We start from the raw sequence: 15,896 nt of genomic DNA, 5'->3' as shown, positions 1-15,896 counted from the left end.
TTCCACCTTCTATCCATCTGGAGCCGTCCATCCTCCTGGCGGGAACGTCTACCTGGACCGGAGAGGATTAGCATTAGGATGTCACCTGGGAGAAAGGTGTGAACGGCACTTCCAGTCAGGCGTAGTGTTTCTAAATATCAAAAAAGAAGCAAGACACATCAGGGTCCAGGGGACGTGGGTTCACCTGCGGTCACTGTCACCTCACAGCAAGAAGGTCCTGGGTTTGATCCCCAGGTGGAGAAATCCGGGTCCTTCCTGTGTGGAGTTTGCATGTTCTCCCTGTGTCTGTGTGGGTTTCCTCCGGGAGCTCCGGTTTCCTCCCACAGTCCAAAGACGTGCAAATGAGGTGAACTGGAGATACTAAACCCAAATACAGTGACGTATGACGCACATATGATGTCTTTTGCCAGCCAGTTGTCATGTAACAAATGTTTCTCATTTCTAAAGTACACTGAGAATGTTTTGAGAACGTGTTTTGTCTCTTTGGGGTTTCCACAATGGATGGATCTGTTCCACGGCACGGGATCATCACTCTTCTGTGTAAAACACATTTAAGTTCCTGTAATCCAGTCTCACTTTATTTATTACTTTATAAGAACTCTAAATGCGCTCAGTTACAGTCAGAAAGCTGCACCACGCTGGGTTTAATGCACGTATCAGGGTCGTGTTTACCTGCTGGCTCCCTCATCATTCAGTCAGATTATCACTCAGAATTAAGGCGCCTCAGTAGAAGCATTTTAGAGTATCTAAGAATTTAGACATGCCTTCTTCTCGGGAATGTAGGATGACATAAAATGCATCTGTGTAGAGAGATCACCAGGTTTTCAGACAGACCCAGTTGCACCCGGGTTTGTTCAGATCGAACTGAAGCTGACGAGTATTTATACACAACGACCAAAAATATGTGGCTTGTTCAAAATCCAATTTAAAAACACGGTCATTAATATGAAGTTGGTTCAAACCTAAAATTGCTTGCATAGTATTCAGTCATTAAGACATTGCAGTAGGAGCATTTTAAGGTGTCTAAGAATTTAGACATGCCTTCTTCTCAGGAGCGTAGGATGATGTAAAATGCATCTGTGTAGAGGGATCACCCAACACCCTTCAAGGCTGTTTAGGAGTCGAAGTGGTGCAGTTACTGTCCCAGCAGGGGTGCACGTGAGGACTCTGAAGGGTAGATAACCCTAACCCAAAGCTTCTCGAGCTGTTGTTATTGTTTTGGAAGGAGCGTGCAGTTCTGCAGGAAGCATGCGGCGCTGACCGGCCTCTGTTTCTCCTGGCCAGCACAGCTGTTTCCTCCCATGAACCCCTGCAGGAGTCCAACACATCAGTAACAGCCCTGCCTGCAACAGTACAGCTCACTTATAACACACACACACACACCGCATATTGTTTAGAAAGGGGAAAGTCATTCCTCTGCAGTGAGGTCAGCCTTTGTCAGGAGACAGCGGCCAAAACTCGCCAAATGTTTTGACCTTAAATCACCCAGTTTTTAAATAGTTTATTCATTTATATATTTATTTATATATTAATTATATATATCTATATACGTATATATATATATATATATATATATATATATATATATATATATATATATATATATATACAGGGGTTGGACAAAATAACTGAAACACCTGTCATTTTAGTGTGGGAGGTTTCATGGCTAAATTGGACCAGTCTGGTGGCCAATCTTCAGTAATTGCACATTGCACCAGTAAGAGCAGAGTGTGAAGGTTCAATTAGCAGGGTAAGAGCACAGTTTTGCTCAAAATATTGCAATGCACACAACATTATGGGTGACATACCAGAGTTCAAAAGAGGACAAATTGTTGGTGCACGTCTTGCTGGCGCATCTGTGACCAAGACAGCAAGTCTTTGTGATGTATCAAGAGCCACGGTATACAGGGTAATGTCAGCATACCACCAAGAAGGACAAACCACATCCAACAGGATTAACTGTGGACGCAAGAGGAAGCTGTCTGAAAGGGATGTTCGGGTGCTAACCCGGATTGTATCCAAAAAACATAAAACCACGGCTGCCCAAATCACGGCAGAATTAAATGTGCACCTCAACTCTCCTGTTTCCACCAGAACTGTCCGTCGGGAGCTCCACAGGGTCAATATACACGGCCGGGCTGCTATAGCCAAACCTTTGGTCACTCGTGCCAATGCCAAACGTCGGTTTCAATGGTGCAAGGAGCGCAAATCTTGGGCTGTGGACAATGTGAAACATGTATTGTTCTCTGATGAGTCCACCTTTACTGTTTTCCCCACATCCGGGAGAGTTACGGTGTGGAGAAGCCCCAAAGAAGCGTACCACCCAGACTGTTGCATGCCCAGAGTGAAGCATGGGGGTGGATCAGTGATGGTTTGGGCTGCCATATCATGGCATTCCCTTGGCCCAATACTTGTGCTAGATGGGCGCGTCACTGCCAAGGACTACCGAACCATTCTGGAGGACCATGTGCATCCAATGGCGGTGCCGTGTATCAGGATGACAATGCACCAATACACACAGCAAGACTGGTGAAAGATTGGTTTGATGAACATGAAAGTGAAGTTGAACATCTCCCATGGCCTGCACAGTCACCAGATCTAAATATTATTGAGCCACTTTGGGGTGTTTTGGAGAAGCGAGTCAGGAAACGTTTTCCTCCACCAGCATCACGTAGTGACCTGGCCACTATCCTGCAAGAAGAATGGCTTAAAATCCCTCTGACCACTGTGCAGGACTTGTATATGTCATTTCCAAGACGAATTGACGCTGTATTGGCCGCAAAAGGAGGCCCTACACCATACTAATAAATTATTGTGGTCTAAAACCAGGTGTTTCAGTTATTTTGTCCAACCCCTGTATATATATATATATATATAAATTTATATATGTGTATATATATTTTCTTGACCAACATCAGTGCCCAGATATACAAATTCCCACAGACATACTTCAAAATCTCAAAGGTCGGTCTGTTTTAACAGCATTTGTGATTGAAATGGGACAACAAGCTCATGACCAGGCGTCCAAATACTTTCGTTTGCATAACGAGGCGTTTACGATGTGGTTGTGTTGGTCTGAGGATGCAGGATCCAAGTAAAATTTTAGCACTGTTTTAAGCGACGAACAAAAACAGCAATGCTAACAGATTAAACACGACAGTGAAGAACCGGCGCGTTCTGGAATGTTCAACAGTTGATTTGCTTCGGTTTGAAGTTTCTGCTTCATATCTAAAACTGTTTGCTAAGATTCTTTTTCTTCTCTTCGCGCAGCACACGAGGCCGCGTTCAAGAGCTCAGAGAGAAGCTGAAAACAGCAGCTGACAGTTCAGCGGAATCCAGCGACACAGCAGCAGCAGCAGCAGCGTCTCTGTTCTCGGTCTCTCTGTTTTCTGTCTCTCTGTTTTCTGTCTCTCTGTTTTCTTTACAGAGAGAAGAAAGAACGTCGGATCTCCGGGGAGAAGCTCGAGCTTCCCGACTCGACTCTGATTACAGCCTGTTCCATACAACCCAAAACTCAGCTGCTTTACTGAGGTCTCGTGTTCGAGGTTTGATCATCGCAACGAGGTTGCTCGGACTTGCATGACACTGTTATTTTGTACTTTCTTTTATATCTGTTTTTGTCTTTTTTGAACAGCTTAATACTTTGGAATTATTTCTCAGTACAGACGTCTCCACAAATACCAGCTCAGCATGAATGAAACCGGCTGTAAAAACAAATAAAAAACCCTCTTTTATTAAAAACATCAACAAGGGTGCTCGGATGGGTCAGCAGATCCAGGGTTCGAATCTCAGCGACGTTATTGGCCATTGCCATGATTGGTTAACGTCTGAGAAGTGGGGGGTGGCCGAAACAGGGTTGTGTCACAAACTGAGCCGAGTCTGTTATGCGGACCAGATCCGATGTGGCGACCCGTAAATACTGTATTTATACACAACGGTCAAAATTCTGTGGCTTGTTCAAAATCCATAACAAAAAACATGGTCATTAATAAGAAGTTTTTCGTATCCTTGCAGCTATAACAGCCTCCACTCTTCTGACTTAGACAGGATTTTGTAGGGTGTCTGTGGGAATCCGAACTTGAATCTGACGTTAGACGAGAAGGCCTGACTGACAAAAATTTGAAGTGGTAGCTCAGTCGGATAAGCTACTTCACTGGCAATCTAAAGGTTGCTGGTTCAAGCCCCAGCACTGCCAAGCCGCCACTGTTGGGCCCCTGAGCAAGGCCCTTAACCCTTAATCGCTGTAATTGTATAGTGTCGTAATTCTGAGTCACAAGGTAGAAAACATATGGCAGTTGTAGCCTAGCTGTTAAAGTCGCTGGTTCAAGCCCTACCACTGCCAGGTTGCTGCTGTTGGACCCTTGAGCAAGGCCCTTAACCGTCAATTGCTTGTAATGTAAAATGTAAATGTGACCCAAACAACTGAGGGTTAAAGGCGTGACTCATGGGTCCAACAGTACCATCCTGGCAGTGGTGAGGCTTGAGCCCTCAATCATTCCATTGAAAGTCATTTATAGTATTTAATAAGAGCAGTGGTAGCTCAGTGTTTTAGGCACTGGACTAGTAATCAGAAGGTTGCCAGTTCAATTCCCACTATTGCCAAGTTGCCACTGTTGGACCCCTGAGTAAGGCCCTTAAGTCTAAAATTGCTTGCATAGTATTCAGTCATAATTGCAAGTCGCTTGGGATAACAACGCTGAATACATTGCAAGCAATTTTGGAGTTAAGGGCCTTACCCAGGGGTCCAACAGTGGCAACTTGGCAATAGTGGGAATTGAACCAGTGACCTTCTAATTGCTAGTTCAGTACTGCTCTTATTAAATACTATTAATAACTTTTAAGCCCCACCTCTGCCATGATGGTACTGTTGGACCCTTGAGCCACACCTTTAACCTTCAGTTGAGCCCCAGTTGGTGTACACTATATGGCCAAAAGTATGTGGACACCCCTTTTAACTTTTAAGAGATTAAACCAGGACATTTAATTACTATTATTGACTTTTAATTGAATGCCTAAGGTTATAGCATATTCAATAATCATAAGTGCCACAAGTACCGTACGTCTAGCTCTTTTAGTACCTTTAGTATTAAAACTGGAACCTTTGGAACTGGAACAGTGGTGCTTTTTCAGTTCCTCTTGTCTGATTCACTATTTTTCTTCATCAGATCACAGAGCCCTATTTTTGCTCTCCACACCCCGGGTTATTGAGTTAAAGTTCTCGACATTTCAGTAACGCGGTCCTGATTGCAGGGTCGCCCGCAGAGATACGACACAGACCCAAGTTTAGCCGCTCTGATTTTCCCACGTGAGACGTTTAGCTAATTGTCACGGCAGCGTCGGCCTGATGGAGGTTGTTTTAGCCCGGAGGACCGAGAGACGAGCGCTCATCAGAGCCTCATTGTTCAGGAACTAGTAAACCACACACAGAGCTTCGGTGTAGATGACAATCAGAACCAGACCTGCACTTACAGCACAAACTCACCGACATGTTCTTTTTATTCTTTTAATTCTTTTTATTTCACTTGTTTTTCATTTCTAAAGAAACATGTGCAAAAGGTTTGTGTGATATCTTAAAACTACCGTTTTCAGCCATAATTTTATTATATTCCCATTAAAGAGTCACAAAGATTCATATACAAATTGAATTCCTTACATTTAATTAGAAATTGTTTTTATTTCAGGTTATTATTATGTATAAAATAGAACAGAACGTCTGTATCATATACACACACACATGTGTACAGTACAATTAAATAGTTTTTCCTCATATCTCAGCTTGTTTGGTAGCTGGGGTCATAGGTCAGGGCCAGACATTGTACGACATATCTGGAGCCGATAGAGTTAAGGGTCTAAGGGTGTGTGTGTTTGTGTGAGAGAGTGTGTGTGCATGTGTGTGTATGTGTGAGTGTCTGTGTTTGAGAGAGTGTGTGTGCGTGTGTGCGTCTGTGTGTGTGTGAGTTTGAGTGTGTGTGCATGAGTGAGTATGTGTGTGTATGTGTGCATGTGTGCATGTGTGCATCTGTGTGTGTGTGTTTATGTGAATCGTACCCACCTTGACCCTGACCAGGATGAATCTCTGGTGAAACAGACAGTGAATGAATGAACGTGTCGGAGTTCTGATGCGTCTCTGATCCCTCAGTGAGGAGAAACGAGGTCAGACAGGCAGTGTTGCAGCTCCAACACGAGGCATTACATCACATCTATATCCACACCTCATGTCATCGAGGGTTCCTCCAGCATCCTGTTTGTGTTTTCTCGCCTCGGCCGGAGCTTCAGACTCACATTTTCCATTCGGACGTCAGCCAGGGACGTCTTTCCGTTTCTGGTGTTTGTCAACACCGTCTTCGGCAACTATAGAGGGGAGAGTAATAACGCACGTCCATAAATAAAAGGATAAAAAAAGCCTTTGATGTGAGAGAGACGCAGACGAGGCTTTAAAATTTTAAAATCTAATATCTGAGCTACACTGTCTGGTCCAAATTATGAGGCTATCACTCTTAATTAATACAATTAAATACATTATTTATTTATTTATTTATTTATTTATTATTATATTAGGACCTTAACGTCATGTTTTACACACTTGGTTACATTTATGACAGGACAGGTAATTATAGGTCAAGTTTAATATCAAACACAGTCTTGGACAATTTTCTATCTCCAGTTCACCTCACTTGTATGTTTTTAGACTGTGGGTGGAAACCCACACAGACACGGGGAGAACATGCAAACTTCACACAGAAAGGACCCGGACCGCTCCACCTGGGAATCGAACCCAGGACCTTCTTGCTGTGAGGCTACAGTGCTACCCACCATGCCGCCCCTGTGGACAAAACATGAACCATAAAGACCTGGTTTGACGAGTCTGGTGTTGTGGAACCTCAACTGAACACTTTTTGAATGGATGAATTGGAACGTCGACTGCATGAGCGATAGGCGTGGCCACTTTATCCTGGTCAGGGTCTCAGTGGGTCTGATTCACTGGGCAAGAGGGAGGAAGAATGCTGGAGAGGTCGGCAGGTCATCACAGGCCGCACACACACACACACACACACACACGTTCATTCATTAATTCAATTATACAGTACATTAATTCCCCAATTCATTCATTCATTGTCTGTTTTACCACCACTTTATCCTGGTCAAGGTCTGGGTGGGTCATTGAGCGAGAAGAAAGAAACACACACACACATACACACACACACACACACACACACACATTCATTCATTCATTCATTGTCTGTTTTACCACCACTTTATCCTGGTCAAGGTCTGGGTGGGTCATTGAGCGAGAAGAAAGAAACACTCACACACACACACATTCATTCATTCATTGTCTGTTTTACCACCACTTTGTCCTGGTCAGGGTCTCTGTGGGTCAGATTCATTGGGTGAGAGGAAGGAAACACCCTGGAGAGGTCGCCAGGCCTTCACACACACACACACACACACACACACACACACACACACACACACACACACACATACGCACACACACACACACACACACACACACACAAACACACACACATATGCACACAGACACACACACACACACACACAGAGACACACACACACATTCATTAATTCATTCATTTACTGTTTGTTTTACCACCACTTTATCCTGGTCAGGGTCTCGGTGGGTCAGATTCATTGGACAAGAAGAAAGCAACACACACACACACACATTCATTTATTGTCTGTTTTACCACCACTTTGTCCTGGTCAGGGTCTTGGTGGGTCCAATTCATTTGGCGAGAGAAAGGAAAGGTCACTGGAAAGGTCGCCAGGAAAGGTCGCCAGGCCAGGCCTTCACACACATACACACACACACACACACAAACACACACACACAGAGACACACACACACACATTCATTAATTCATTAATTCATTGTCTGTTTTACCACCACTTTGTCCTGGTCAGGGTCTCTGTGGGTCAGATTCATTGGGCGAGAGGAAGGAAACACACTGGAAAGGTCGCCAGGCCTTCACACACACACACACACACACACACACACACATTCATTAATTCATTCATTTACTGTCTGTTTTACCACCACTTTATCCTGGTCAGGGTCTCGGTGGGTCAGATTCATTGGGCGAGAAGAAAGAAACACACACATACATTCATTCATTCATTCATTTATTGTCTGGTTTACCACCATTTTATCCTGGTCAGGGTCTCGGTGGGTCCGTTTCATTGGGCGAGAGGAAGGAAACACACTGGAGAGGTCGCCAGGCCTTCACACACACACACACACACACACACACACACACACACACACACACACACACACACACACAATTAGTAGCTCCTGGCTTCATGTCTTTGTACTGTGAGAGGAAACCAACACAGACATGGGGAGAACATGCAAACTCCACACAGAAAGGACCCCGGCTGCTCGGCTCGGGAATCAAACCCAGATCCTTCTTGATGTAAGGCTCCATCGTGCTCATCTGTCGATGTTTTATTTATCGATGCATTTTCAGCAGCAAGAAGCAGCTAACAAAGTCAGGGAAACTTTAATGCTAGTCAACGACCGTCTGATTTGCTAGCGCGCGTCTGATGAAACGTAGCGTCGCTCTTCACCAGGATGACGCCTGTCTTCTGTTCAAGGTCCTCCGGAGTCGTTTCGGATCTCTCGGCGTATTCCTGTCGAGCGGCGTGCATTAACGCGGGTGTGTGAAGAGCGGATTCTCCGCGACGTACGAGCGCGCGGCTAATAAATTATTCCGCAGCGCGTGCCAGGGCGCCGGCTCGGATCCACGTCGGCTCTTTTGGCACGGCGATATAAAAAGTGCAGAGTTTCACATGTAGAGGGAATATTAGATTACAGACGCGCGGGGGCTGACAGGAGCGGGCCGGCGGCGAGCGAGCTAACACAATAACACGCTAAGACCGTTAGCGGAAAGCCAGCCAGCTAAGCATTAACGGAGCTGTGGAGTTGCAGGAAAGTCGGAAATCAAATGCCTGCTGCCCTTTAGCCTGCTAATCACATCAGCGCCCGTACATTCGGTGTTCCGTACGGCTTCGTTTCACCATATGTGCAGTAAGTGCACCGCTGGGCTCTTCAACTTCATCCCTGGAGTTCGAATCTCGGCTCTGCTACCGGTCGGCTGGGCGCCCCCTACAGCCTGCAGCAGACAAAATTGGCCACTCAAGTCTGGCTGCGATTCTAAAAGATAAAATCCGTCGTTGATGCAGGTTTGTTTTTATTCTTTTTAACCAACAGTCTGTTTTGTGTGGGAGTCTTGCCAGAGGTCAAAGTGAGCCAGGTCATCTCTTCTCTAAAGTGTGTCAGCGGTTTCATCCAACCCCAGATGTTTGACTTCAGGCATCTACACGGCCAGATTCAGCCTGGAAGGATCTCAAGTCTCCAAGGTCTTAATGAAAAGCTCATCTAACACAACAGTATTTTATATTAACATTAACATAAACTGTATAACCAAAAGGAGCGGAGTTCATTCACGGTGGCTCGGTGGGTAGCACTGTCGCCTCACAGCAAGAAGGTCCTGGGTTCGATCCACAGGTGGGGCGGTCTGGGTCCTTTCTGTGCGGAGTTTGCATGTTCTCCCTGTGCCTGTGTGGGTTTCCTCCGGGAGCTCCGGTTTCCTCCCACAGTCCAAAAACATGCAGTCAGGTTCATTGGAGACACTGAATTGCCCTATAGGTGAATGTGTGTGTGTGTGTGTGTCTGCCCTGCAATGGACTGGCGTCCCATCCAGGGTGTTACTGTGTGCCTTGCGCCCATTGAAAAGCTTAGATAGGCTCCAGCCCCCCCACCACCCTAATTGAATAAGCGGATAAGAAAATGAATGAATGTTTTACCAAAAGTATTTGGACACCTGACCATGAGCTTGTTGGTCATTCTATTAGAAAAACATACTGTATTAAAATAGAGACTGTAACATGAGCCACTCTTTTGAGAAGGCTTCTCACAAGACTTTGAACTATGCCTGTGGGAATTTGTGCGCATTTATTCATTTTAAAAGAGCATTTGAAAGACTCAGTTGACGTTCCAGTTCATCTCAAAGCTCAGTGCAGGATGCTGGCGTTTCTTTAAACTAAGCTTTTCTTGATATTTTATAGAGCTTGTTTTGTCAACAGGGGTACAGACATGCTGGAACAGGAAAGGACCTTCCCTAAACTGTTACTGCAACACTGGAAGCGTGTATTTTCCTTCATATAACTGATGGATTACACCTGTGAACAACTGTTCTGGCTGAAACGCATGATTTCAATAATTAGAAGTGGTGTCCCAATACTTTTGCCCACACTCTTGTGGGAACACTGTGTTATTCTTGTTCATTTAGTAGTTTATTAAACTCTGACAGTTTTACATGTTCGTATTTTGTAAACACAACATAGAAGTCTGGACTTTGATTTGTATCGTCCATCCTGGACGCCCTCCAGGAACCGGACGGCTCGTTTAGACCCGCGCTGGCGGTGCGATGCTCCCCGAGACGAATCAAAACATCCCAGATCGTATCAGCATCTGGGTCGAATTAAAAACCCTTGCGCTTTTATTTTCTGTTCTGAATCTGTGACGGTGGCTGTACTGATTATTAACGGCGTGTTTTTTTCCACCGCTGAGTCGACGCTCGATGCGGGAGGACAGCACGGCAGAGTTAAAAAAAACACATTGCGCAACCGCTCGTCGTTCGATCCCCGACTGCGAGCGCAGAGCATGCAGTTTTCTAACCAGATGTGTTTGGAGCCGTCAGTGATCGTCTGATTCTATTCTCATTCACCACAGATACACTAAACACACTTACTGTGGAACTAAACAGCGTTTCTGACTGGGTGAGATGTGCCGTGTGTAAGAGGCGCTCGTGATTCTCTGACTTTTCTTTGTTTAATGTAGAGCCACGACTTCAAAACCAGTCTGTCATCCTGCTCGTCCATCATTTACTGAACCCTTCCTTTAATATGGGTTTGGGTTTTATTTTGCGGTTTTTGTTTCTGTGTACTCATACAGTATAAGCTCCAGCCAGATGTGCTTAGTTATTTATAATACCACTGTTCCACTAACACAAGGCTAGTGTGTACGTAACAGAACCAGTATGTGCTCTGGGAACCAGTCACTCACTCACTTTCTTTAACGCTTATCCAATTAGGGTCGCACTTGCTGGACCCTATCCCAGCTTTTCAATGGGCACAAGGCACACAGTAATACCCTGGATGGGGCACCAGTCCATCGCAGGGCAGACACACATACACACACACATTCACCTACAGGGCAACTCAGTGTCTCCAGTTAACCTGACTGCATGTTTTTGGACTGTTGAAGGAAACCGGAGCTCCCAGAGGAAACCCACGCAGACACAGGGAGAACATACAAACTCTGCACAGAAAGAACCCGGACCGCCCCGCCTGGGAATCGAACCCAGGACCTTTTTGCTGTGAGGCGACAGTGCTAACCACCGAGCCACCGTGCCGCCGGGAACCAGTCAGCCTGCTAGGGACCTTTGAGAGGTAACGGCTAGCAAGTGTAGCTTCAGTATCCGAGTCTAACAAATAGCAATATTAGCTAATATGTAGGTAATGCTAGCACACTGATAGCTAGATAGCAGGCTGGCCAGCGAGCTAACCCTGAAGCTTATAGCTTATTTATATTCAAATTCACACCACTGACTGCGAAAAGGCTACTTGCTAGTAAACATACACAACAAGAAACCTATTTGAATTGGCTCTGAGCCTAATGAAGCCTAGCTAGCCATCTAACATTAGCTCGCTGATGCATACAATACAGGTTCTATTCTCGGATAACCTTCGTAATATGTGACGACGACTCAAAATCAGGAGATATTAACGTTCACGTTAAGGCTTAAACGTTTGCTTTTGTTAGCGGTTTTACAGCCGACATTAGCGCTAATTCTGGCACTTTGTCGGTACACAGTAAGCAGGATTTCCAGAGTTTAGATCCCGGGAGCGTCTGTATAAATTCTGCTGGATTACTTTAACGTGATTTAATCCTTCCTTCGAGCTCGTCTGAGCTCCCACTCCAGGCAGGCTCTCCCTCCTGGGTGATGTTTATTACCCCTCACCTTCGGTGCACTCGCCCCGGCTAGTTTTACCCTTACGGGACTTCACTCCTGCGGCTTTTCCTGCCTGTTTCTTAAGCACTGGTGTCAGGAATCCTAAATGTCCTGTGGAGCGGTGTTGATTGACTCCAGTGGGGTGGTGATGGAGCCGGTAATGGGAATCGCCTCTCCCTGGTGGACCTGGATGGCCCAGTCGTGAGTCCTGGCTGAATTTTGGATCGAATTTTGCATTCACTGTACCAAACGAAACTCTAGCGTAGGCTAACGTTCGACCCCTTTCGCATATCCATCAAACATCATGAATTTCTCCCTTTTTCACCCAGTTTAGCGTAGCCAGTTAGTCTCGCTGCTGGGGACCCTGATCACATTTGAGGAGGGTATATTTCTTCTTATTCGCCCATACTTTTTTTTTTTATGCATCACGCCTCTCTGCCTCTGCCGATCCCTGCCCTGACCGAGGAGATCGAAGCTAACCCACATCCCCTCCGACACATGAGCAGCAAGCCGTATGCATCTTGCCACCCACACATTGACGAGTGTTGCGCCACCTAGCGTTGCGTGCAGAGAGACACACCCTAAGAGCACTCCTTCCTCATCTCCGTGTAGGCGCCTCTAATCAGCCAGCAGAGGTCGTAACTGCACCATTCTGACAGAGAGAGACCCACTTCCGACCTCAATCCCGCCCATCTGAACAACAGGCCAATCGTTGTTCATATAGCCGCTCAGCCTCGGTCGGTAAGACAGAGCTGGATTCAATACGACGTACTCGAGATCCAGCTCCGGTCGCAGCGTGTGTTTTTACCGCTGCGCCCTTATTCGCCCATACTTAAGTGTATTAGCGCATGAGGACAGTCTTGCACTTGGAGAGTCACACGCTGATCTCTGTGTTCCTCCACTTCTGTACAGGTGCCTTGAACTACTAACCAGGGTGCAGTGACCCCGCCCACTGTTTAGTCCTGTCTTTTTACCACACATCAGACTAATGGCCAATTTCGTCTGCTGCAGGTACCGCCGATTGTGCCCGCTAGGGGGCGCCTGGCCGACTGGTCAATTCTGAATCCCAGCACTGGTGTGATAGGAGAATATCACGCTGCACCACTTGTGCAAAGGACTTGTTTCAATAGGACTTTCAGGACCCTTAAATGGTAAATGGACCAAATATCTGCCCTTGACCTGCCCTCCCCATTATTCCATCAGTACATCCATCTCATTTAAGTCTAAATATTTACCGTGGTACATGTCCTGGGGTGAAAATCTGGCCTGGATATTCCAGATTATACCAGAATATTTCCCAAGCCTCAATATGGAATCATGTAACACTGACATTTCTATCTATTCAAACTCAAATCCACAACACACAGAGCGAAGTCCGGGGGTCTGAATGCTTCCTAAATCCTCTAATTCCTGCACTTTGCCGTGACTGACACGTTGCGATGGTCAAGGGCCGTGTTGTGTTTTAATAACGCTGCCATTTGCCTCCGAAAGCAGAGATCCGCTGTTTATTAGCTCACGGCCGCTCCGTGTCAAATCTCTGCATAACGTCAGGTCTAAACGTGGAATGAGGGAGCAGGAACGTTTATGATCTGAGAACCCGAGTCCGGCGTACGCCGTCGTACCCCTGACGGTCGCGGCCGAGCTTCAGGGCTGAGAAATAATGAGCTTCCTGCGCTGAGAGAGGCCGCTGGGACCTGGTGTCAGGCTGAAGACAGCCGTGCCGATCCGGACCAGACGAGCTGACCCTCGCCTGTCGTCCATCCTCCTCCTTTCCAGCTTCGACGGTCCACATCCACGGTGTGTGTTTCTCCTGACCTCGCCGGCTCCTCCGCTGACTCGTTTACTTTTGGCCGAGCGCTCCCGCTGCGCGTGGCTTTGCGCCGCTGAACTGATGTGAACTCACGCTTTATTACTTCTCCTCGCCCGCCGTCTCCCCCTCTCGCCTTACGCTGGCAGCAGCTGCTGTCAAAACAACAGCTGGATCGAGGTCGGACGGAGAGGGCACGGCGGAGTCACGCCAGTCAGGAACCTGAGAGTGAGAGATGGACTTACATTTGCAAATGATTAGTTTCTCAGACAGAGTGAAACGATCCTTTCTGGCAAACCCCAAACTTCTCACTCTTCAACCTTTTGGTGGAATTCGGTCAGAACTGTCACCTCAGTTTGACTGCCTGCATTAAAAAGTACATGGAACAGTGGTATCTCATCAAGGACCTTTGTCCATTTTGACATTTGTATGTAAATAATATCTGCTGGAACCTGTGATGGACTGGCGACCTGTTCAGGATGCTTTCACACAGTGAATCGGACCCACCTCGACCCTGAACAGGATAAAGCGGCGGTAAAATAGCCAATGAATGAATGAATGAATGAATGAATAATATCTGCTGGAGCAAACTGTGCACAGTCAAGCAGGATTTACATTAGCTGATCACATGGATGAAGAAAAATCAGTACCACTGACTTTTTGACCCATGGTGATGTAAAGCTTGCTTGACTGTGGACGGTCATCTATGTTCCAGCAGATTATAGACAAATTCATGACAGACCTGGATTGAGTGGCTATTGTAATACAACTGCTGACTGTTCCATGTGCTCAATGGTGGCTGTCACACTCACCCTTTTTATGTGAGCTCGTCTAAGTGATTAGATCTAATTGAACACATTCACTCTCTCACTCAATTACTTTCTTAACCGTTTATCCAATTATGGTCGGGGGAAGAGAAGTGAGAAAACCAACATCCTATTTCAAAAACACATAGAGAAAGTTTTAGAAGCAGTGAGAAGAGTGCATTGTCACCTTAGAGCAAGAAGGTCCTGGGTTCGATTCCCAGGTGGAGCGGTCTGGGTCCTTTTTGTGTGGAGTTTGCATGTCTGTGTGGGTTTCTGATAAATCTTGTGTAAGCAGTAACTACCTGTCCTGTCATGAATGGAACCAAAGTGTGTAAAACATGAATGAATAAATAAATAAATAAATAAATAAATAAATAAATAAATAAATAAATAAATAAATAAATAAATCAATCAATCAATCAATCAATCAATCAATCAATCAATCAATCAATCAATCAATCAATCAATAAATAAATAAATAAATAAATAAATAAATAAATAAATAAATAACAAAAAAATAAATAAATAAAAAATAAATAAATATAAAAAATAAAATAAATAATAATAATAAATAAATAAATACAAATAAATCAATAAAATAAATAAATAATGAATAAAATAAATAAATAAATGAATAAATATAAAAAATAAAATAAATAATAAATAAATAAGTAAATAAATAAATAAATTTCTTGGCTGTATTCAACACACAGGATGAAGTGACCTCGCCCATCACCGGCTGATGAACTGACTCTGTTTTTACATTTACATTTACATTTACAGCATTTAGCAGACGCTTTTATCCAAAGCGACTTACACAATGAGTGGAACATGATGAGCAATTGAGGGTTAAGGGCCTTGCTCAGGGACCCAACAGTGGCAACCTGGTGGTGGTGGGGCTTGAACCGGCAACCTTCTGTTTACTAGTCCAGTACCTTAACCACTGAGCTATCACTGGCCCTATCACTGGTTTTTGACAGCAGACATCATGAAATCCCACAAACTCACCTCAGCTGTCTTTCTTCGGTGATTCGGGCCTCCTGATGAGCAATCGAGCTCCTCAGCTGGACCGGTCCTGCGACCGGGAGTCAGTCTGTGGCTTCTGAATCAGGCAGCGATACAGAAACCACGAGCGAAACCCAAAGCAGCTGTTTGGCCACGGGTCCTGAGAAAACAGCACCATAATTCAGCCGTACGATTTAATTCGTTTGGACGGGACGGATTTCTTTAGACAGGCGTCTA

This window comes from Trichomycterus rosablanca, chromosome 2 (genome assembly GCF_030014385.1).
Source record: "Trichomycterus rosablanca isolate fTriRos1 chromosome 2, fTriRos1.hap1, whole genome shotgun sequence".
NCBI classification, from domain to species: Eukaryota; Metazoa; Chordata; class Actinopteri; order Siluriformes; family Trichomycteridae; genus Trichomycterus; species Trichomycterus rosablanca.
The sequence above is the reverse complement of the archived record's forward strand: the minus strand, read 5'-3'. Positions refer to the sequence as shown.